Raw genomic sequence first — 23,003 nt, 5'->3', positions numbered from 1 at the left:
CTACTCGAATATGTCTCGCTGTTTCGGTGTCCATCCTGTTAAGCCACGTTCCAAATAATGTGTTGACAGAACTCGGTGGAGTAATATTAAATGCAATATGGACAGTCCGCCATAAGACTTTTGCTAACGGGCAATCAAGAAAAAGGTGTTTGATGGTTTCATCCCGATCACAGAAACTACAACTAGTAGATCCTGTCTAGTTACATTTTGCCAAATTATCTTTGTTAATATTACTTGTTTATGGACAAACCACATAAACACTTTGAGTTTCAAAGGGACTTTAACATCCCAAACATTGTTTGGAACTAGGAATCGAGCTTGAATTAATAACATCAACATACATTGATTTAACAATAAACTCTCCAGACCTAGTAAGCTTCCAGCGTAATTTATCCGGTTGTTGGTTTAGCTGAATCTCCATCAGTCTACTTACTAGATGGAGCCATTCTTCCCAACGATTGCCAATTAGCGTCCTTCTAACTCAATATTAAGGGGGTGGATTGAAGTACCGTTGCAACGAATGCCTCACGTCATTGAACAATACGATACAGAGACGGGTATTGAATGGCAAGGGGGTCTCTCCGAGCCAAGTATCCTCCCAAAATCGTGTACTAGCACCGTTGCCAATAATAAACTTTTTCCTATTAAACAAGGTTAATTTGACTTTCATAAGCCCTTTCCAAAAAGGTGAGTCAGTCGGCCTTGCTGTCACCCGTGACAAAGTTTTGGAGTGAAGATACTTGCTACGGAGGATCTGCGCCCAAGTGGCATCAGTCTCCATCGATAACTTCCACAACCACTTGCTGAGAAGACATCTGTTCTTGACCTCAAGATTCTCAATACCAAGACCCCCTTGGTCTTTCGGTCAACAGATGATATCCCATTTGGCTAGTCGGTATTTTCTTTTTAACTCATCACTCTGCCAAAAAAATCGTGATCGATAGAAGTCCAGTCTTTTCCTAACTCCAACTGGGACTTTGAAGAACGAAAAAAGAAACATAGGCATACTCGTGAGAACCGAGTTAATCAAAATTAATCGGCCTCCGTATGACATGAGCTTGCCCTTCCAGCAACTCAGTTTCTTTTCAAATCGGTCCTCGATGCACTTCCATTATCTATTTGTTAGCTTACGATGGTGGATTAGTAATACCTAAATACATAAAAAGGTAAAGTCCCCAATTCGCACCCAAACAATTGCCTATAGGCCTCTTGTTCGTCGTTGGCTCTACCAAAGAAGAACAATTCGCTTTTGTGAAAGTTCATCTTTAACCCGGCCAATTGTTCAAATAAGCATAACACCAGCTTCATATTTCTTGCTTTGGCCAAGTCATGCTCCATAAAGATGATCGTATCATCGGCGTACTGAAGGATAGACACACCTCCATCAACTAGATGAGGTACCAAGCCACCCACCTGGCCAGCCTCCTTAGCCCTTTCTATCAAAATTGCCAACATATCAACTACAATATTGAACAGGATAGGAGACAACGGATCCCCTTGTCTCAGGCCCTTATGTGTCTGGAAATAATGACCTATGTCGTCATTCACTTTAATTCCAACACTCCCTTTTTGCGTGAACGATTCTACCTGGCGTCGCCACACTTCATCAAAACCTTTCATACGCAAGGCCTGTTGAAGGATTGGCCATTTGAGTTTATCATACGCTTTCTCGAAATCCACCTTAAAAACAACTCCATCTAATTTTTTGTGTGAATTTCGTGGAGTGTTTCATGAAGAGCCACCACCCCTTTTAGGATGTTTCTGTCCGGCATGAAAGCAGTTTGGGAATGCTGCACCACAGAATGCACAATTTGTGTGAGCCTATTAGTCCCAACCTTGATGAAGATTTTGAAACTAACATTGAGGAGGTAGATCGGCCTGAACTGCTCAATTCTCACAACTTCCATTTTCTTAGGAAGCAGTGTTATTTTTCCAAAATTTAGATGAAATAACTGAAGTTGTCCAGAGAATAGATCATGGAACATTGGTAACAAACCCCCCTTAATAATATGCCAACACTTTTTATAGAACTCCGCCGGAAATCCATCTGGCCCTGGAGCCTTATTGTTCTTCATCTGCACAATAGCTTCAAACACCTCTTTCTTCGAGAACGAGGCAACCAAAATATCATTTTCATCAGCAGTGAGTTGAGGCACATCCTCCAACCTAGACTCATCCAGGGACACCGAACTATCCTCCGGAGGTCCAAACAACTGCTTATAGTACTCAGTTATGTATAGTTTGAGGTTATCCTGTCCTAAAATAGTTCCTTCATCTTGTTCAAGCTGAAAGATTCTCTTCTTTCTGTGCTTGCCATTAGCAATCAAGTGAAAGAATTGAGTGTTCGCGTCCCCCTGGACAACCTTCCGAACCTTAGCCCGCAACGTCCACTTTAATTCCTCCTCAAGGAGAAGCTCTTTCAACCTCATCTCTGCTTGAAGTTTAGCATGAAGCTCCGTGGCTTGCAAAATCGTGGATTCGGCTTTTAAATATAGGGACTAAATAAGTGAAAGGAGCCTTTCCTTTTCAACCTTATAAATCCCACTAAGGTGCTTAGCCCACCCCCGTAAGAAACTTCTAAAATGCCTTATTTTATTATGCCAACGCTCAACAGAAGTCCTACCTCTTGCATCCTTATCCCATTCCCTGGCTATTAGATACAATAAGCCTTCACGTGCAAACCATGCCAGTTCGAATGAAAAAGAATTTTTGTTTCCTACGTGGTTTGGCTCACCCGAGTCCACGAGTAAAGGCGTGTGATCAGAAATTCCGCGCGAGAGAGCCTGGACCGTTGCCAAAGGGAATTTTTGTTCCCACTTGACGCTCGCTAGGACTCGGTCCAGCTTCTCAAACGTCGGGTTTGGCAAATTATTAGCCCAAGTAAACTTTCTACCAAAAAGCTCTATCTCTCTCAGATCCAAGCTTTCAATAATGGTGTTGAACATAAACGACCATCTGTCGTCAAAATTATCATTATTCTTTTCCTCTCTCCTTTTAATGATATTGAAGTCACCCCCAACTAAAATTGGGAGCTGCTCAGAGCCGCAAATTCGGAAAAGATCCGCCAAAAACTCTGGTTTAAACTCGGGCTGCGCTGCACCATAAACCGCCACCCGAGCCCAGTTAAACCCATCAGCTTTGGACCTAACCCGAAACTTAACCGCGAAGTCACCCATCACTACACTTCGAACTTCTAGCGAATCACATCTCACTCCAAGTAAGATCCCACCCCATCTTCCTCGCGGAGGCAGGCAGTGCCAACCGAAATCGACACCGCCCGATAAGGTATTGAGAAACTGGGGCGCAAAATTATCTCTACCAGTTTCTGAAAGAGCAATAAAATCCAATCTATGCTCGATAGACGCATCTGCAAGAAACCTTCTTTTAGCCAAGTCTTTCAGACCTCTGCTATTCCAAAAGATTCCTCTCATATTTCGTCATGAATTTTTTTAGAAGTATGGATCCTATCACTCCTGCGCACCGCCGATGCCAGGTAAATTTTCCGCTTCCACTTGCGTTTAGGTTTGTTTTGATCCTCCACCAGGTCCTCACAACCGGGCTCCCTGGATCTAACTACTTCACCCTCGATAGTATCATCCTCTTCCTCTGACTCAGGAAAGGATGGTGCAAGGTCCGGACAAAAGTTATCCAGTACCCTAACTCCCAAGGCCTCTATATCAGAGTCCTTCATGGGTTTGACCGCTACTAAGTTTCGAATCATTTCTAAAGCGTGTTCCACTTCGAAATCCAGTAAATCATTTATAGAATTAGAGATTTCACTATCATTACTACCTAGTGAAACACCTAATTGATTTGCATTATTAATAATCTCACTATCAGAAAAATGCAAAATTGAATTAGCAGTGTTGACCGACATACCAGTTGTGACCTTAATGTCACCAAGCTTGGCCGCCCGCATGGCGCACCTCTGCTGCATGTCGTCAACCTCCGGAAGATCCTGGAGCCGGCAACTCATCCGCCGCCCCTGAGATACTGGATCCGGAATCCCTTCAAACGCGTGTTGGGGAACGTTGCAAAAAATAAAAAAAATCCTACGGTTTCACCAAGATCAATCTATGAGTTCATCTAGCAACGAGAGAGAGGAGTGCATCTACATACCCTTGTAGATCGTGAGCGGAAGCGTTCAAGAGAACAGGGTTGAGGGAGTCGTACTCGTCGTGATCCAAATCACCAGAGATCCTAGCGCCGAGCGGATGGCACCTCCGCGTTCAACACACGTACGGTTGGCAAGATGTCTCCTCCTTCTTGATCCAGCAAGGGGGAAGGAGAGGTTGATGAAGATCCAGCAGCACGACGGCGTGGTGGTGGATGCAGCAGCTATCTCGGCAGGGCTTCGCCAAGCTTCTGCGAGAGGGAGAGGTGTAGCAAGGGGAGAGGGAGGCGCCAAGAGCATGGGTGCGGCTGCCCTCCCTCCCCCTCTTTATATAGGGCCCCTAGGGGGGACCGGCCCTAGGAGATGCAATCTCCCAGGGGGGGCGGCGGCCAAGGGGGTGGCTTGCCCCCCAAGGCAAGTGGAGGCGCCCCCCACCCCTAGGGTTTCCAACCCTAGGCGCAGGGGGGGCAAGGAGGGCGCACCAGCCCACCAGGGGCTGGTTCCCCTCCCACTTCAGCCCATGGGGCCCTCCGGGATAGGTGGCCCCACCTGGTGGACCCTCGGGACCCTTTCGGTGGTCCCAGTACAATACCGGTGACCCCCGAAACTTTCCCGATGGCTGAAACTTGACTTCCCATATATAATTCTTTACCCCCGGACCATTCCGGAACTTCTCGTGACGTCTAGGATCTCATCCGAGACTCCGAACAACTTTCGCTTTACTGCATACTCATATCTCTACAACCCTAGCATCACCGAACCTTAAGTGTGTAGACCCTACGGGTTCGGGAGACATGCAGACATGACCGAGACGCCTCTCCGGTCAATAACCAACAGCGGGATCTGGATACCCATGTTGGCTCCCACATGCTTGTCGATGATCTCATCGGATGAACCACGATGTCAAGGATTCAATCAATCCCGTATACAATTCCCTTTGTCAATCGATACGTTACTTGCCCGAGACTCGATCATCGGTATCCCAATACCTCGTTTAATCTCGTTACCGGCAAGTCACGTTACTCGTACCGTAATGCATGATCCCGTGACCAGACACTTGGTCACATTGAGCTTATTATGATGATGCATTACCGAGTGGGCCCAGAGATACCTCTCCATCATACGGAGTGACAAATCCCAGTCTCGATTCGTGCCAACCCAACAGACACTTTCGGAGATACATGTAGTGCACCTTTATAGTCACCCAGTTACGTTGTGACGTTTGGCACACCCAAAGCACTCCTACGGTATCCGGGAGTTGCACAATCTCATGGTCTAAGGAAATGATACTTGACATTTGGAAAAGCTCTAGCTAAACGAACTACACGATCTTTGAGCTATGCTTAGGATTGGGTCTTGTCCATCACATCATTCTCCTAATGATGTGATCCCGTTATCAATGACATCCCATGTCCATAGTCAGGAAACCATGACTATCTGTTGATCAACGAGCTAGTCAACTAGAGGCTCACTAGGGACATGTTGTGGTCTATGTATTCACACGTGTATTACAATTTCTGGATAATATAATTATAGCGTGAACAACAGACAATTATCATGAACAAAGAAATATAATAATAACCATTTTATTATCGCCTCTAGGGCATATTTCCAACAGTCTCCCACTTGCACTAGAGTTCAATAATCTAGTTACATTGTGATGAATCGAACACCCATGGAATTCTGGTGTTGATCATGTTTTGCCCTAGGGAGAGGTTTAGTCAACGGATCTGCCACATTCAGGTCCGTATGTACTTTACAAATATCTATGTCTCCATCTTGAACATTTTCACGAATGGATTTGAAGCGACGCTGGATGTGCCTGGTCTTCTTCTGAAACCTGGGCTCCTTGGCAAGTGCAATAGCTCTAGTGTTGTCACACAAGAGTTTGATCGGCCCCGACGCATTTGGTATGACTCCTAGGTCGGTGATGAACTCCTTCACCCAGATTGCTTCATGCGCTGCCTCCGAGGCTGCCAGTACTCCGCTTCACATGTAGATCCCGCCACGATGCTTTGCTTGCAACTGCACCAGCTTACTGCCCCACCATTCAAAATATACACGTATCCGGTTTTTGACTTCGAGTCATCCAGATCTGTGTCGAAGCTAGCATCGATGTAACCCTTTACGACGAGCTCTTCGTCACCTCCTAAAACGAGAAACATATCCTTAGTCCTCTTCAGGTACTTCAGGATATTCTTAACCGCTGTCCAGTGTTCCTTGCCGGGATTACTTTGGTACTTTCCTACCAAACTTACGACAAGGCTTACATCAGGTCTGGTACACAACATGGCATACATAATAGACCCTATGGCTGAGGCATAGGGGATGACGCTCATCTCTTCTATATCTTCTACCGTGGTCGGGCATTGAGCCGAGCTCAATCTCACAACTTGCAATACAAGCAAGAACCTTTTCTTGGACTGATCCATATTGAACTTCTTCAATATCTTATCAAGGTATGTGCTTTGTGAAAGACCTATGAGGCGTCTTGATCTATCCCTATAGATCTTGATGCCTAGTATGTAAGCAGCTTCTCCAAGGTCCTTCATTGAAAAACACTTATTCAGGTAGGCCTTAATGCTATCCAAAAGTTATATATCATTTCCCATCAAAAGTATGCCATCTACATATAATATGAGAAATGCTACAGAGCTCCCACTCACTTTCTTGTAAACGCAGGCTTCTCCATAAGTCTGCATAAACCCAAACGCTTTGATCATCTCATCAAAGCGAATGTTCCAACTCCGAGATGCTTGCACCAGCCCATAAATGGATCGCTGGAGCTTGCATACCTTGTTAGCATTCTTAGGATCGACAAAACCTTCCGACTGCATCATATACAGTTCTTCCTTAAGATAGCCGTTAAGGAATGCCGTTTTGACGTCCATCTGCCATATCTCATAATCATAGTATGCGGCAATTGCTAACATGATTCGGACGGACTTTAGCTTTGCTACGGGAGAGAAGTCTCATCGTAGTCAACCGCTTGAACTTGTCGATAACCCTTAGCAACAAGTCAAGCTTTATAGATGGTAACATTACCATCCGCGTCCGTCTTCTTCTTAAAGATCCATTTGTTTTCTATCGCTCACCGTCATCGGGCAATTCTGTCAAAGTCCATACTTTGTTTTCATACATGGATTCTATCTCGGATTGCATGGCTTCAAGCCCTTTGTTGGAATCTAGGCCCACCATCGCTTCTTCATAGTTCGAAGGTTCATCGTTGTCTAACAACATGATTTCCAGGATAGGGTTGCCATACCACTCTGGTGTGGAATGTGTCCTTGTGGACCTACAAAGTTCAGTAGCAACTTGATCCGAAGTACCTTGATCATCATCATTAATTTCCTCTCTAGTCGGTGTAGGCATCACAGGAACATCTTCCTGAGCTGCGCTACTTACCGGTTCAAGAGGTAGTACTTCATCAAGTTCCACTTTCCTCCCACTTACTTCTCTCGAGAGAAACTCTTTCTCCAGAAAGGACCCGTTCTTGGCAACAAAGATCTTGCCTTCGGATCTAAGGTAGAAGGTATACCCAATGGTTTCCTTAGGGTATCCTATGAAGACGCATTTTTCCGACTTGGGTTCGAGCTTTTCAGGTTGAAGTTTCTTGACATAAGCATCGCATCCCTATACTTTTAGAAATGACAACTTAGTTTTCTTCCCAAACCATAATTCATACGGTGTCGTCTCAACGGATTTAGACGGTGCCCTATTTAAAGTGAATGTAGCTGTCTCTAGAGCGTATCCCCAAAAAGATAGCGGTAAATCGGTAAGAGACATCATAGATCGCACCATATCCAATAAAGTGCGATTACGACGTTCGGACACACCGTTACGCTGAGGTGTTCCAGGCGGCGTGAGTTGTGAAACGATTCCACATTTCCTTAAGTGCGTACCAAATTCGTGACTTAAATATTCTCCTCCGCGATCTGATCGTAAGAACTTTATCTTTCGGTCACGTTGATTTTCTACCTCATTCTAAAATTCCTTGAACTTTTCAAAGGCCTCAGACTTGTGTTTCATAAAGTAGACATACCCATATCTACTTAAGTCATCAGTGAGAGTGAGAATATAACGATATCCTCCACGAGCCTCAATGCTCATTGGACCACACACATTAGTATGTATGATTTCCAATAAGTTGGTTGCTCGCTCCATTGTTACGGAGAACGGAGTCTTGGTCATTTTGCCCATGAGGCATGGTTCGCATGTGTCAAATGATTCATAATCGAGAGACTCTAAAAGTCCATCAGCATGGAGCTTCTTCGTGCGCTTGACTCCAATGTGACCAAGGTGGCAGTGCCACAAGTATGTGGGACTATCGTTATCAACTTTACATCTTTTGGTATTCACACTATGAATATGTGTAACATCACGTTCGAGATTCATTAAGAATAAACCATTGACCATCGGGGCATGACCATAAAACATATCTCTCATATAAATAGAACAACCATTATTCTCGGATTTAAATGAGTAGCCATCTCGCATTAAACGAGATCAAGATACAATGTTCATGCTCAAAGCTGGCACTAAATAACAATTATTGAGGTTTAAAACTAATCCTGTAGGTAAATGTAGAGGTAGCGTGCCGACGGCGATCACATCGACCTTGGAACCATTCCCGACGCGCATCGTCACCTCGTCCTTCGCCAGTCTCCGCTTAGTCCGCAACTCCTGCTTTGAGTTACAAATATGAGCAACCGCACCGGTATCAAATACTCAGGAGCTACTACGAGCACTGGTAAGGTACACATCAATTAGATGTATATCACATATACCTTTAGTGTTGCCGGCCTTCTTGTCCACTAAGTATTTGGGGCAGTTCCGCTTCTAGTGACCCTGTTGGAAATATGCCCTAGAGGCAATAATAAAAGGATTATTATTATATTTCCGTGTTCATGATAATTATCTTTTATTCATGCTATAATTGTATTATCCAGAAATCATAATACACGTGTGAATACATAGACCACAATATGTCCCTAGTGAGCCTCTAGTTGACTAGCTCGTTGATCAACAGATAGTCATGGTTTCCTGACTATGGACATTGGATGTCATTGATAACGGGATCACATCATTAGGAGAATGATGTGATGGACAAGACCCAATCCTAAGCATAGCATAAAGATCGTGTAGTTCGTTTTGCTAGAGCTTTTCCAATGTCAAGTATCTTTTCCTTAGACCATGAGATCGTGTAACTCCCGGATACCATAGGAGTGCTTTGGGTGTACCAAACGTCACAACGTAACTGGGTGGCTATAAAGGTGCACTACAAGTATCTCCGAAAGTGTCTATTGGGTTAACACGGATCGAGACTGGGATTTGTCACTCCGTATGACGGAGAGGTATCTCTGGGCCCACTCGATAATGCATCATCATAATGAGCTCAAAGTGACCAAGTGTATGGTCACGGGATCATGCATTACGATACAAGTAAAGTGACTTGCCGGTAACGAGATTGAACAAGGTATTGGGATACCGACGATCGAATCTCGGGCAAGTAACGTACCGATTGACAAAGGGAATTGTATACGGGGTTGTTTAAATCCTCGACATCGTGGTTCATCCGATGAGATCATCGAGGAGTATGTGGGAGCCAACATGGGTATCCAGATCCCGCTGTTGGTTATTGACCGGAGAGCCGTCTCGGTCATGTCTACATGTCTCCCGAACCCGTAGGGTCTACACACTTAAGGTTCGGTGACGCTAGGGTTGTATGAATATGAGTATGCAGCAAACCGAATGTTGTTCGGAGTCCCGGATGAGATCCCGGACGTCACGAGGAGTTCCGGAATGGTCCGGAGGTAAAGAAAACTATATAGGAAGTGCTGTTTCGGCCATTGGGAAAGTTTCGGGGTCACCCGGTATTGTACTGGGACCACCGGAAGGGTCCCGGGGGTCCACCGGGTGGGGCCACCTATCCCGGAGGGGCCCGTGGGCTGATGTGGGAGGGGAACCAGCCCCTAGTGGGCTGGTGCGCCCCCCCTTGGGCCCCCCCTGCGCCTAGGGTTGGAAACCCTAGGTGGGGGCGCATCACTTGCCTTGGGGGGCACTCCACCCCCCTTGGCCCCCGCCCCCCTTGGGAGATTGATCTCTCAGGGCCGCCCCCCACCCTGGGGGCCTATATAAAGGAGGGTAGGGGGGAGGGCAGCCGTACCCAAGTCTTGGCGCCTCCCTCCCCCTGCTACACCTCGTCCTCCTCCAGCAGCAGCTTGGCGAAGCCCTGCCAGAGTTCTGCTGCATCCACCACCACGCCGTCGTGCTGCTGGATCATCATCAACCTCTCCTTCCCCCTTGATGGATCAAGACAGAGGATATGTCACGCTGACCGTATGTGTGTTGAACGCGGAGGTGCCGTCCGTTCGGCGCTAGGATCTCCGGTGATAGGATCACGACGAGAACGACTACCTCAACCCCGTTCTTTTGAACGCTTCCGCTCGCGATCTACAAAGTGGTATGTAGATGCATCTCTCCCATGACTCGTTGCTTAGATGAACTCATAGATGGATCTTGGTGAAACCGTAGGAAAATTTTTATTTTCTGCAACATTCCCCAACAGTGGTATCAGAGCTAGGTCTATGCGTAGTTCTCTATTGCACGAGTAGAACACAATTTTGTTATGGGCGTAGATCTTGTCAACTTGCTTGCCGCTACTAGTCTTTTCTTGCCTCAGCGGTATTGTGGGATGAAGCGGCCCGGACCGACCGTACGCGTACGCTTACGTGAGACCGGTTCCACCGACTGACATGCACTAGTTGCATAAGGTGGCTAGCGCGTGTCTATCTCTCCTACTTTAGTTGGAGCAGATTAGACGAAAAGGGTCCTTATGAAGGGTAAATAGAGGTTGACAAAATCACGTTGTGGTTATTCGTAGGTAAGAAAACGTTCTTGCTAGAACCCAATTGCAGCCACGTAAAAGATGCAACAACAATTAGAGGACGTCTAACTTGTTTTTGCAGCAATTGTCATGTGATGTGATATGGCCAGAAGTTGTGATGAATGATGAATGATATATTGTGATGTATGAGATCATGTTCTTGTAATAGGAATCACGACTTGCATGTCGATGAGTATGACAACCGACAGGAGCCATAGGAGTTGTCTTTATTTTTTGTATGACCTGTGTGTCATTGAAGAACGCCATGTAAATTACTTTACTTTATTGCTAAACGCGTTAGCCATAGAAGTAGAAGTAGTCGTTGGCGTGACAACTTCATGAAGACACAATGATGGAGATCATGATGATGGAGATCATGGTGTCATGCCGGTGACGAAGATGATCATGGAGCCCCGAAGATGGAGATCGAAGGAGCTATATGATATTGGCCATATCATCTCACTACTATATAATTGCATGTGATGTTTATTATGTTTTATGCATCTTGTTTACTTAGAACGGCGGTAGTAAATAAGATGATCCCTTATAATAATTTCAAGAAAGTGTTCCCCCTAACTGTGCACCGTTGCTAAAGTTCGTCGTTTCGAAGCACCACGTGAAGGTCGGGTGTGATAGATCCTTACATTCACATACAACAGGTGTAAGATAGATTTACACATGCAGAACACTTAGGGTTAACTTGACGAGCCTAGCATGTACAGACATGGCCTCGGAACATAGAGACCGAAAGGTCGAACATGAGTCGTATGGAAGATACGATCAACATGGAGATGTTCACCGATGATGACTAGTCCATCTCACGTGATGATCGGACACGGCCTAGTCGACTCGGATCATGTAACACTTAGATGACTAGAGGGATGTCTAATCTGAGTGGGGGTTCATTAAATAATTTGATTAGATGAACTTAATTATCATGAACTTAGTCTAAAATCTTTGTAAAATATGTCTTGTAGATCAAATGGCCAACGCTCATGTCAACATGAACTTCAATGCGTTCCTAGAGAAAACCAAGCTGAAAGATGATGGCAGCAACTATTCGGACTGGGTCCGGAACCTGAGGATCATCCTCATAGCTGCCAAGAAAGCATATGTCCTAGAAGGACCGCTAGGTGAAGAACCCATCCCAGAGAACCAAGACGTTATGAACGCTTGGTAGTCACGTGCTGATGATTACTCCCTCGTTCAGTGCGGCATGCTTTATAGCTTAGAACCGGGGCTCCAAAAGCGTTTTGAGCAACACGGAGCATATGAGATGTTCGAGAAGCTGAAAATAGTTTTCCAAGCTCATGCCCGGGTCGAGAGATATGATGTCTCCGACAAGTTCTATAGTTGTAAGATGGAGGAAAATAGTTCTGTTAGTGAGCACATACTCAAAATGTCTGGGTTGCACAACCGCCTGTCACAGCTGGACATTAACCTCCCGGTCGAGGCGATCATTGACAGAATCCTTCAGTCGCTCCCACCGAGCTACAAGAGCTTTGTGATGAACTACAATATGCAGGGGATGGTGAAAACTATTCCTGAAGTATTTTCAATGCTGAAGTCGGCAGAGGTAGAAATCAAGAAAGAACATCAAGTGTTGATGGTCAATAAAACCACCAAGTTCAAGAAGGATAAGGGTAAGAAGAACTTCAAGAAGGACGACAAGGATGTTGCCGCGCCCGGTAAGCCAGTTGCCGGGAAGAAGTCAAGGAATGGACCCAAGCCTGAGACTGAGTGCTTTTATTGCAAAGGGAAGGGTCACTGGAAGCGGAACTGCCCCAAATACTTAGCGGACAAGAAGGCCGGCAACACTAAAGGTATATGTGATATACATGTAATTAATGTGTACCTTACCAGTACTCGTAGTAACTCCTGGGTATTTGATACCGGTGCCGTTGCTCACATTTGTAACTCACAGCAGGAGCTGCGGACTAAGCGGAGACTGGCGAAGGACGAGGTGACGATGCGCGTCGGGAATGGTTCCAAGGTCGATGTGATCGCCGTCGGCACGCTACCTCTACATTTACCTACAGGATTAGTTTTAAACCTCAATAATTGTTATTTAGTGCCAGCTTTGAGCATGAACATTGTATCTTGATCTCGTTTAATGCGAGATGGCTACTCATTTAAATCCGAGAATAATGGTTGTTCTATTTATATGAGAGATATGTTTTATGGTCATGCCCCGATGGTCAATGGTTTATTCTTAATGAATCTCGAACGTGATGTTACACATATTCATAGTGTGAATACCAAAAGATGTAAAGTTGATAACGATAGTCCCACATACTTGTGGCACTGCCGCCTTGGTCACATTGGAGTCAAGCGCATGAAGAAGCTCCATGCTGATGGACTTTTAGAGTCTCTCGATTATGAATCATTTGACACATACGAACCATGCCTCATGGGCAAAATGACCAAGACTCCGTTCTCCGTAACAATGGAGCGAGCAACCAACTTATTGGAAATCATACATACTAATGTGTGTGGTCCAATGAGCATTGAGGCTCGCGGAGGATATCGTTATATTCTCACTCTCATTGATGACTTAAGTAGATATGGGTATGTCTACTTGATGAAAAACAAGTCTAAGACCTTTGAAAAGTTCAAGGAATTTCAGAATGTAGAGAATCAACATGACCGAAAGATAAAATTCTTACGATCAGATCATGGAGGAGAATATTTAAGTCACGAATTTGTTACGCACTTAAGAAAATGTGGAATCGTTTCACAACTCACGCCGCCTGGAACACCTCAGCGTAACGGTGTGTCTGAATGTCGTAATCGCACTCTATTGGATATGGTGCGATCTATGATGTCTCTTACCGATTTATCGCTATCATTTTGGGGATACGCTCAAGAGACAGCTACATTCACTTTAAATAGGGCTCCGTCTAAATCCGTTGAGACGACACCGTATGAATTATGGTTTGGAAAGAAACCTAAGCTGTCGTTTCTAAAAGTTTGGGGATGCGATGCTTATGTCAAGAAACTTCAACCTGAAAAGCTCGAACCCAAGTCGAAAAAATGCATCTTCATAGGATACCCTAAGGAAACCATTGGGTATACCTTCTACTTAAGATCGGAGGGCAAGATCTTTGTTGCCAAGAACGGATCCTTTCTGGAAAAAGAGTTTCTCTCGAAAGAAGTAAGTAGGAGAAAAGTAGAACTCAATGAAGTACTACCTCTTGAACCGGAAAGTAGTACAGCTCAGGAAAACGTTCCTGTGGTGCCTACACCGATTGGAGAGGAAATTAATGATGATGATCAAGGTACTTATGATTAAGTTGCTACTGAACTTCGTAGGTCCACAAGGACACGTTCCACACCAGAGTGGTATGGCAACCCTGTCCTGAAAATCATGTTGTTAGACAACGGTGAACCTTCGAACTATGAAGAAGCGATGGCGGGCCCAGATTCCAACAAATGGCTAGAAGCCATGCAATCCGAGATAGAATCCATGTATGAAAACAAAGTATGGACTTTGACAGACTTGCCCGATGATCGGCGAGCGATAGAAAACAAATGGATCTTTAAGAAGAAGACGGACGCGGATGGTAATGTCACCATCTATAAAGCTCGACTTGTCGCTAAGGTTTATCGGCAAGTTCAAGGGATTGACTACGATGAGACTTTCTCTCCCGTAGCGAAGCTTAAGTCCGTCCAAATCATGTTAGCAATTGCCGCATACTATGATTATGAGATATGGCAGATGGACGTCAAAACGGCATTCCTTAACGGTTATCTTAAGGAAGAGTTGTATATGATGCAGCCGGAAGGTTTTGTCGATCCTAAGAATGCTAACAAAGTGTGCAAGCTCCAGCGATCCATTTATGGGCTGGTGCAAGCATCTCGGAGTTGGAACATTCGCTTTGATGAGATGATCAAAGCGTTTGGGTTTATGCAGACTTATGGAGAAGCCTGCATTTACAAGAAAGTGAGTGGGAGCTCTGTAGCATTTCTCATATTATATGTAGATGACATACTTTTGATGGGAAATGATATAGAATTCTTGGACAGCATTAAGGCCTACTTGAATAAGTGTTTTTCAATGAAGGACCTTGGAGAAGCTGCTTACATATTAGGCATCAAGATCTATAGGGATAGATCAAGACGCCTCATAGGTCTTTCACAAAGCACATACCTTGATAAGATTTTGAAGAAGTTCAAAATGGATCAGTCGAAGAAAGGGTTCTTGCCTGTACTACAAGGTGTGAGATTGAGCTCGGCTCAATGCCCGACCACGGAAAAAGATAAAGAAGAGGTGAGCGTCATCCCCTATGCCTCAGCCATAGGATCTATTATGTATGCCATGCTGTGTACCAGACCTGATGTAAACCTTGCCGTAAGTTTGGTAGGAAGGTACCAAAGTAATCTCGGCAAGGAACACTGGACAGCGGTCAAGAATATCCTGAAGTACCTGAAAAGGACAAAGGACATGTTTCTCGTTTATGGAGGTGACGAAGAGCTCGTCGTAAAGGGTTACGTTGACGCTAGCTTCGACGCAGATCTGGATGACTCTAAGTCACAAACCGGATACGTGTATATGTTGAATCGTGGAGCAGTAAGCTGGTGCAGTTGCAAGCAGAGCGTCGTGGCGGGATCTACATGTGAAGCGGAGTACATGGCAGCCTCGGAGGCAGCACATGAACCAATATGGATGAAGGAGTTCATCAACGACCTAGGAGTCATACCCAATGCGTCGGGGCCAATCACTCTCTTCTGTGACAACACTGGAGCTATTGCCCTTGCCAAGGAGCCCAGGTTTCACAAGAAGACCAGGCACATCAAGCGTCGTTTCAACTCCATCTGTGAAAATGTTCATGATGGAGACATAGATATTTGCAAAGTGCATACGGATCTGAATGTCGCAGATCCGTTGACTAAACCTCTTCCGCGAGCAAAACATGATCAACACCAGAACTCTATGGGTGTTTGATTCATCACAATGTAACTAGATTATTGACTCTAGTGCAAGTGGGAGACTGTTGGAAATATGCCCTAGAGGTAATAATAAAAGGATTATTATTATATTTCCGTGTTCATGATAATTATCTTTTATTCATGCTGTAATTGTATTATCCAGAAATCGTAATACACGTGTGAATACATAGACCACAATATGTCCCTAGTGAGCCTCTAGTTGACTAGCTCGTTGATCAACAGATAGTCATGGTTTCCTGACTATGGACATTGGATGTCATTGATAACGGGATCACATCATTAGGAGAATGATGTGATGGACAAGACCCAATCCTAAGCATAGCACAAAGATCGTGTAGTTCGTTTTGCTAGAGCTTTTCCAATGTCAAGTATCTTTTCCTTAGACCATGAGATCGTGTAACTCTCGGATACCGTAGGAGTGCTTTGGGTGTACCAAACGTCACAATGTAACTGGGTGGCTATAAAGGTGCACTACAGGTATCTCCGAAAGTGTCTATTGGGTTGACACGGATCGAGACTGGGATTTGTCACTCCGTATGACAAAGAGGTATCTCTGGGCCCACTCGGTAATGCATCATCATAATGAGCTCAAAGTGAAAAAGTGTATGGTCACGGGATCATGCATTACGATACAAGTAAAGTGACTTGCCGGTAAGGAGATTGAACAAGGTATTGGGATACCGACGATCGAATCTCGGGCAAGTAACGTACCGGTTGACAAAGGGAATTGTATACGGGGTTGCTTAAATCCTCGATATCGTGGTTCATCAGATGAGATCATCGAGGAGTATGTGGGAGCCAACATGGGTATCCAGATCCCGTTGTTGGTTATTGACCGGAGAGCCGTCTCGGTCATGTCTACATGTCTCCCGAACCCGTAGGGTCTGCACACTTAAGGTTCGGTGACGCTAGGGTTGTATGAATATGAGTATGCAGCAAACCGACTGTTGTTCGGAGTCCCGGATGAGATCCCGGACGTCACGAGGAGTTCCAGAATGGTCCGGAGGTAAAGAAAACTATATAGGAAGTGTTGTTTCGGCCACCGGGAAAGTTTCGGGGTCACCCGGTATTGTACCGGGACCACCGGAAGGGTCCCGGGGGTCCACCGGGTGGGGCCACCTATCCCGGAGGGTCCCTTGGGCTGAAGTGTGAGGGGAACCAGCCCCTAGTGGGCTAGTGCGCCCCCCCTTGGGCACCCCTGCGCCTAGGGTTGGAAACCAAAGGTAGGGGGGCGCACCACTTGCCTTGGGGGGCACTCCACCCCCTTGGCCGCCGCCCCCCTTGGGAGATTGATCTCCGAGGGCCGGCGCCCCCCTGGGGGCCTATATAAAGGAGGGCAGGGGGGAGGGCAGCCATACCCAAGTCTTGGCGCCTCCCTCCCCCTGCTACACCTCGTCCTCCTCCCGCAGCAGCTTGGCGAAGCCCTGCCGGAGTTCTGCTGCATCCACCACCACGCCGTCGCGCTGCTGGATCATCATCAACCTCTCCTCCCCCTTGCTGGATCAAGACGGAGGAGACGTCACGCTGACTGTACGTGTGTTGAACGCGGAGGTGCCATCCGTTCGGCGCTAGGATCTCCGGTGATAGGATCACGACGAGAACGACTACCTCAACCCCGTTCTTTTGAACGCTTCCGCTCGCGATCTACAAAGTGGTATGTAGATGCATCTCTCCCAAGACTCGTTGCTTAGATGAACTCATAGATGGATATTGGTGAAACCGTAGGAAATTTTTTATTTTCTGCAACGTTCCCCAACAGACCCTTCCCTTTGCAATAAAAGCACTCAGTCTTAGGCTTGGGTCCACTCTTTGACTTCTTCCCGGTAGCTGGCTTACCGGGCGCGGCAACTTCCTTGCCGTCCTTCTTGAAGTTCTTCTTACCCTTGCCTTTCTTGAACTTAGTGGTTTTATTCACCATCAACACTTGATGTTCCTTTTTGATCTCTACCTCTGCTGATTTCAGCATTGAATATACTTCAGGAATGGTCTTTTCCATCCCCTGCATATTGAAGTTCATCACAAAGCTCTTGTAGCTCGGTGGAAGCGACTGAACGATTCTATCAATAACCGCGTCATCCGGGAGATTAACTCCCAGCTGAGTCAAGCGGTTGTGCAACCCAGACATTTTGAGTATGTGCTCACTGACATAACTATTTTCCTCCATCTTACAGCTGAAGAACTTGTCGGAGACTTCATATCTCTCGACTCGGGCATGAGCTTGGAAAACCATTTTCAGCTCTTCGAACATCTCATATGCTCCGTGTTGCTCAAAACGCTTTTGGAGCCGCGGTTCTAAGCTGTAAAGCATGCCGCACTGAACGAGGGAGTAATCATTAGCACGAGACTGCCAAGCGTTCATAACGTCTTGGTTCTCTGGTATGGGAGCTTCACCTAGCGGTGCTTCTAAGACATAATCTTTCTTTGCAGCTATGAGGATGATCCTCAGGTTCCGAACCCAGTCCTATAGTTTCTGCCATCATCTTTCAGCTTGGTTTTCTCTAGGAACGCATTGAAGTTGAGGTGGACATGAGCATTGGCCATTTGATCTACAAGACATATATGCAAAGGATTTTAGACTAAGTTCATGATAATTAAGTTCATCTAATCAAATTATTTAATGAACTCCCACTCAGATTAGAGATCCCTCTAGTCATCTAAGTGATACATGATCCGAGTCAACTAGGTCGTGTCCGATCATCACGTGAGACGGACTAGTCATCATCGGTGAACATCTCCATGTTGATCGTATCTTCCATATGACTCATGTTCGACCTTTCGGTCTATTGTGTTCCGAGGCCATGTCTGTACATGCTAGGCTCGTCAAGTTAACCTAAGTGTTTTGCATGTGTAAATCTGTCTTACACCCGTTGTATGTGAACGTTAGAATCTATCACACCCGATCATCACGTGGTGCTTCGAAACAACGAACTTTCGCAATGGCGCACAGTTAGGGGGAACACTTTCTTGAAATTATTATGAGGGATCATCTTATTTACTACCGCCGTTCTAAGTAAACAAGATGCATAAACATAATAAGCATCACATGCAATTAAACAGTGACATGATATGGCCAATATCATATAGCTCCTTTGATCTCCATCTTCGGGGCTCCATGATCATCTTCGTCACTGGCATGACACCATGATCTCCATCATCGTGTCTCCATGAAGTTGCTCGCCAACTATTACTTCTACTACTATGGCTAGCGGTTTAGCAATAAAGTAAAGTAATTACATGGCGTTAAATCATTGACACGCAGGTCATACAATAATTAAGACAACTCCTATGGCTCCTGTCGGTTGTCATACTCATCGACATGCAAGTTGTGATTCCTATTACAAGAACATGATCTCATAAATCACATATATATCATTCATCATTCATCACAACTTTTGGCCATATCACATCACAAATCATATGCTGCAAAAACAAGTTAGACGTCCTCTAATTGTTGTTGCATGTTTTACGTGGCTGCAATAGGGTTTTAGCAAGAATGTTTTCTTACCTACGTAAAAGCCACAACGTGATTTGTCAAATTCTATTTACCCTTCATAAGGACCCTTTTCATCGAATCTGCTCCAACTAAAGTGGGAGAGACAGACACCCGCTAGCCACCTTATGCAACTAGTGTTGGGGAACGTAGCAGAAATTCAAAATTTTCCTACGAGTCACCAAGATCTATCTATGGAGAGACTAGCAACGAGGGGAAGGAGAGTGCATCTAAATACCCTTGTAGATCGCTAAACGGAAGCATTCAAGAAAACGGGGTTGGAGGAGTCGTACTCGTCGTGATCCAAATCACCGGAGATCCTAGTGCCAAACGGACGGCACCTCCGCGTTCAACACACTACAGCCCGATGACGTCTCCCATGCCTTGATCCAGCAAGGACAGAGGGAGAAGTTGGGGGAGAGCTCCGGCAGCACGACGGCGTGGTGGTGAAGCTTGCAGTTCTCCGGCAGGGCTTCGCCAAGCACTACTACGGAGGAGGAGGTGTTGGGGAGGGAGAGGGGTGCGCCAGGGGCAAGGGTGAAGCTCCCATGCGCCTCCCCACTATATATAGGGGTGGAGGGGGCTGGTTTATTGCCCTCCAAGTCCATTGGGGCGTTGGCAAAGGTGGGAGGAAAGAAATCCCATCATTTCCTTCCCCACCGATTGTTATCCCCCCTTTTTAGGGATCTTGATCTTATCCCTTCGGGATATGATCTTATTTCTTCTAAGGGGGGATCTTGGTGCACCTTGACCAAGGGTGTGGGGCCTTTCCCCCACTACCCACGTTCATGTGGGTCCCCCCATGCTGGTGGGCCCCACTCCAGAACCTTCTAGAACCTTCCCGGTACAATACCGAAAAATCCCGAACATTTTTCGGTGGCCAAAATAGGACTTCCCATATATAAATCTTTACCTCCGGACCATTCCGGAACTCCTCGTGACGTCCGGGATCTCATCTGGGACTCCGAACAACATTCGGTAACTGCACACCAATTCCCATAACAACTCTAGCGTCACCGAACCTTAAGTGTGTAGACCCTACGGGTTCGGGAATCATGCAGACATGACCGAGACAGCTCTCTGGACAATAACCAACAGCGGGATCTGGATACCCATGTTGGCTCCCACATGTTCCACGATGATCTCATCGGATGAATCACGATGTCAAGGATTCAAGCAATCCCGTATACAATTCCCTTTGTCTAGCGGTATTATACTTGCTCGAGATTCGATCGTCGGTATGCCGATACCTTGTTCAATCTCGTTACCGGCAAGTCTCTTTACTCGTTCCGTAACACATCATCCTGTGATCAACCCCTTGGTCACATTGTGCACATTATGATGATGTCCTATCGAGTGGGCCCAGAGATACCTCTCCGTTACACGGAGTGACAAATCCCAGTCTCGATTCGTGCCAACCCAACAGACACTTTCGGAGATACCCGTAGTGCACCTTTATAGCCACCCAGTTACGTTGTGACGTTTGGTACACCCAAAGCATTCCTACGGTATCCGGGAGTTGCACAATCTCATGGTCTAAGGAAATGATACTTGACATTAGAAAAGCTTTAGCATACGAACTACACGATCTTTGTGCTAGGCTTAGGATTGGGTCTTGTCCATCACATCATTCTCCTAATGATGTGATCCCGTTATCAACGACATCCAATATCCATGGTCAGGAAACCGTAACCATCTATTGATCAACGAGCTAGTCAACTAGAGGCTTACTAGGGACATGGTGTTGTCTATGTACCCACACATGTATCTGAGTTTCCTATCAATAAAATTATAGCATGGATAATAAACGATTATCATGAACAAGGAAATATAATAATAATAACCAATTTATTATTGCATCTAGGGCATATTTCCAACAGTCTCCCACTTGCACTAGAGTCAATAATCTAGTTCACATCGCCATGTGATTAACATTGACAGGTCACATCGCCATGTGACTAACATCCAAAGAGTTTACTAGTGTCACTAAACTAGTTCACATCACCATGTGATTAATACTCAATGATTTCTGGGGTTTGATCATGTTTTGCTTGTGAGAGAGGTTTTAGTCGACGGGTCTGCAACATTCAGATCTGTATGTACTTCGCAATTCTCTATGTCATATTGTAAATGCTGCTTCCACGCTCCACTTGGAGCTATTCCAAATGGTTGCTCCACTATACGTATCCGGTTTGCTACTCAGAGTCATTCGGATACATGTTAAAGCTTGTATCGACGTAACCCTTTATGCCGAACTCTTTATCACCTCCATAATCGAGAAACATGTCCTTTATTTACTCCAAGGACAATTTTGACCGCTGTCCAATGATCCATTCCTGGATCATTCTTGTACCCCTTGATTGACTCGTGGCAAGGCACACTTCCGGTGCGGTACACAACATAGCATACTATAGAGCCTACGTCTGAAGCATAGGGGATGACCTTCGTCCTTTCTCTCTCTTCTGCCGTGGTCGAGATTTAACTCTTAACTTCATACCTTACAACTCAGGCAAGAACTCCTTCTTTGACTGATCCATCTTGAACACCTTCAAGATCATGTCAAGGTATGTGCTCATTTGAATGTACCATTTAGCATTTTTGATCTATCCTCATAGATCTTGATGCTCAATGTTCAAGCAGCTTATTCCAGGTTTTCTATTGAAAAACACTTTTCAAATAACCCTATATGCTTTCCAGAAATTCTACATTATTTCTGATCAACAATATGTCAACAACATATACTCATCAGAAATTCTATAGTGCTCCCACTCACTTCTTTGGAAATACAAGTTTCTCATAAACTTTGTATAAACCAAAAATCTTTGATCATCTCATCAAAGCGTACATTCCAACTCCGAGATGCTTACTCCAGTCCTTAGAAGGATTGCTGGAGCTTTGCATATTTGTTAGCGTTCTTCAGGATTGACAAAACCTTCTGGTTGTATCACATACAACCTTTCCTCAAGGATATCGTCGAGGAAACAATGTTTTGACATCCTATCTGCAAGATTTCATAAATCATGCAGTAATTGCTAATATAATTCCAACAGACTCTTAGCATCGCTACGAGTGAGAAAGTCTCATCGTAGTCAACTCCTTGAACTTGTCGGAAAACATCTTAACGACAAGTCGAGCTTTCTTAATGGCGATACTTACCATCATTGTATGTCTTCCTTTTAAAGTACATCTGTACCCAACGGCCTTACGACCATCAAGTATTTCTTCCAAAGTCATGGATCCTCTCTCGGATTTTATGGACTCGAGCCATTCGTTAGAATCCGGGCCCACCATCTCTTCTCCATAGCTCGTAGGTTCATTGTTTTCTAGAAACATGACCTCTAAGACAGGATTGCGTACCACTCTGAAGTAGTACGCGTCCTTGTCGACCTACGAGGTCCGGTAGTGACTTGATCCGAAGCATCATGATCACTATCATCAGCTTCCACTTCAATTGGTGTAGGTGCCACATGAACAACTTCCTGTGCCCTACTACACACTGGTTGAAGTGATGGTTCAATAACCTCATCAAGTCTCCACCATCCTCCCACTCAATTCTTTCGAGA

The sequence above is a fragment of the Triticum aestivum genome, chromosome 1B, assembly GCF_018294505.1.
Source record: "Triticum aestivum cultivar Chinese Spring chromosome 1B, IWGSC CS RefSeq v2.1, whole genome shotgun sequence".
Lineage (NCBI taxonomy): Eukaryota > Viridiplantae > Streptophyta > Magnoliopsida > Poales > Poaceae > Triticum > Triticum aestivum.
The sequence above is the reverse complement of the archived record's forward strand: the minus strand, read 5'-3'. Positions refer to the sequence as shown.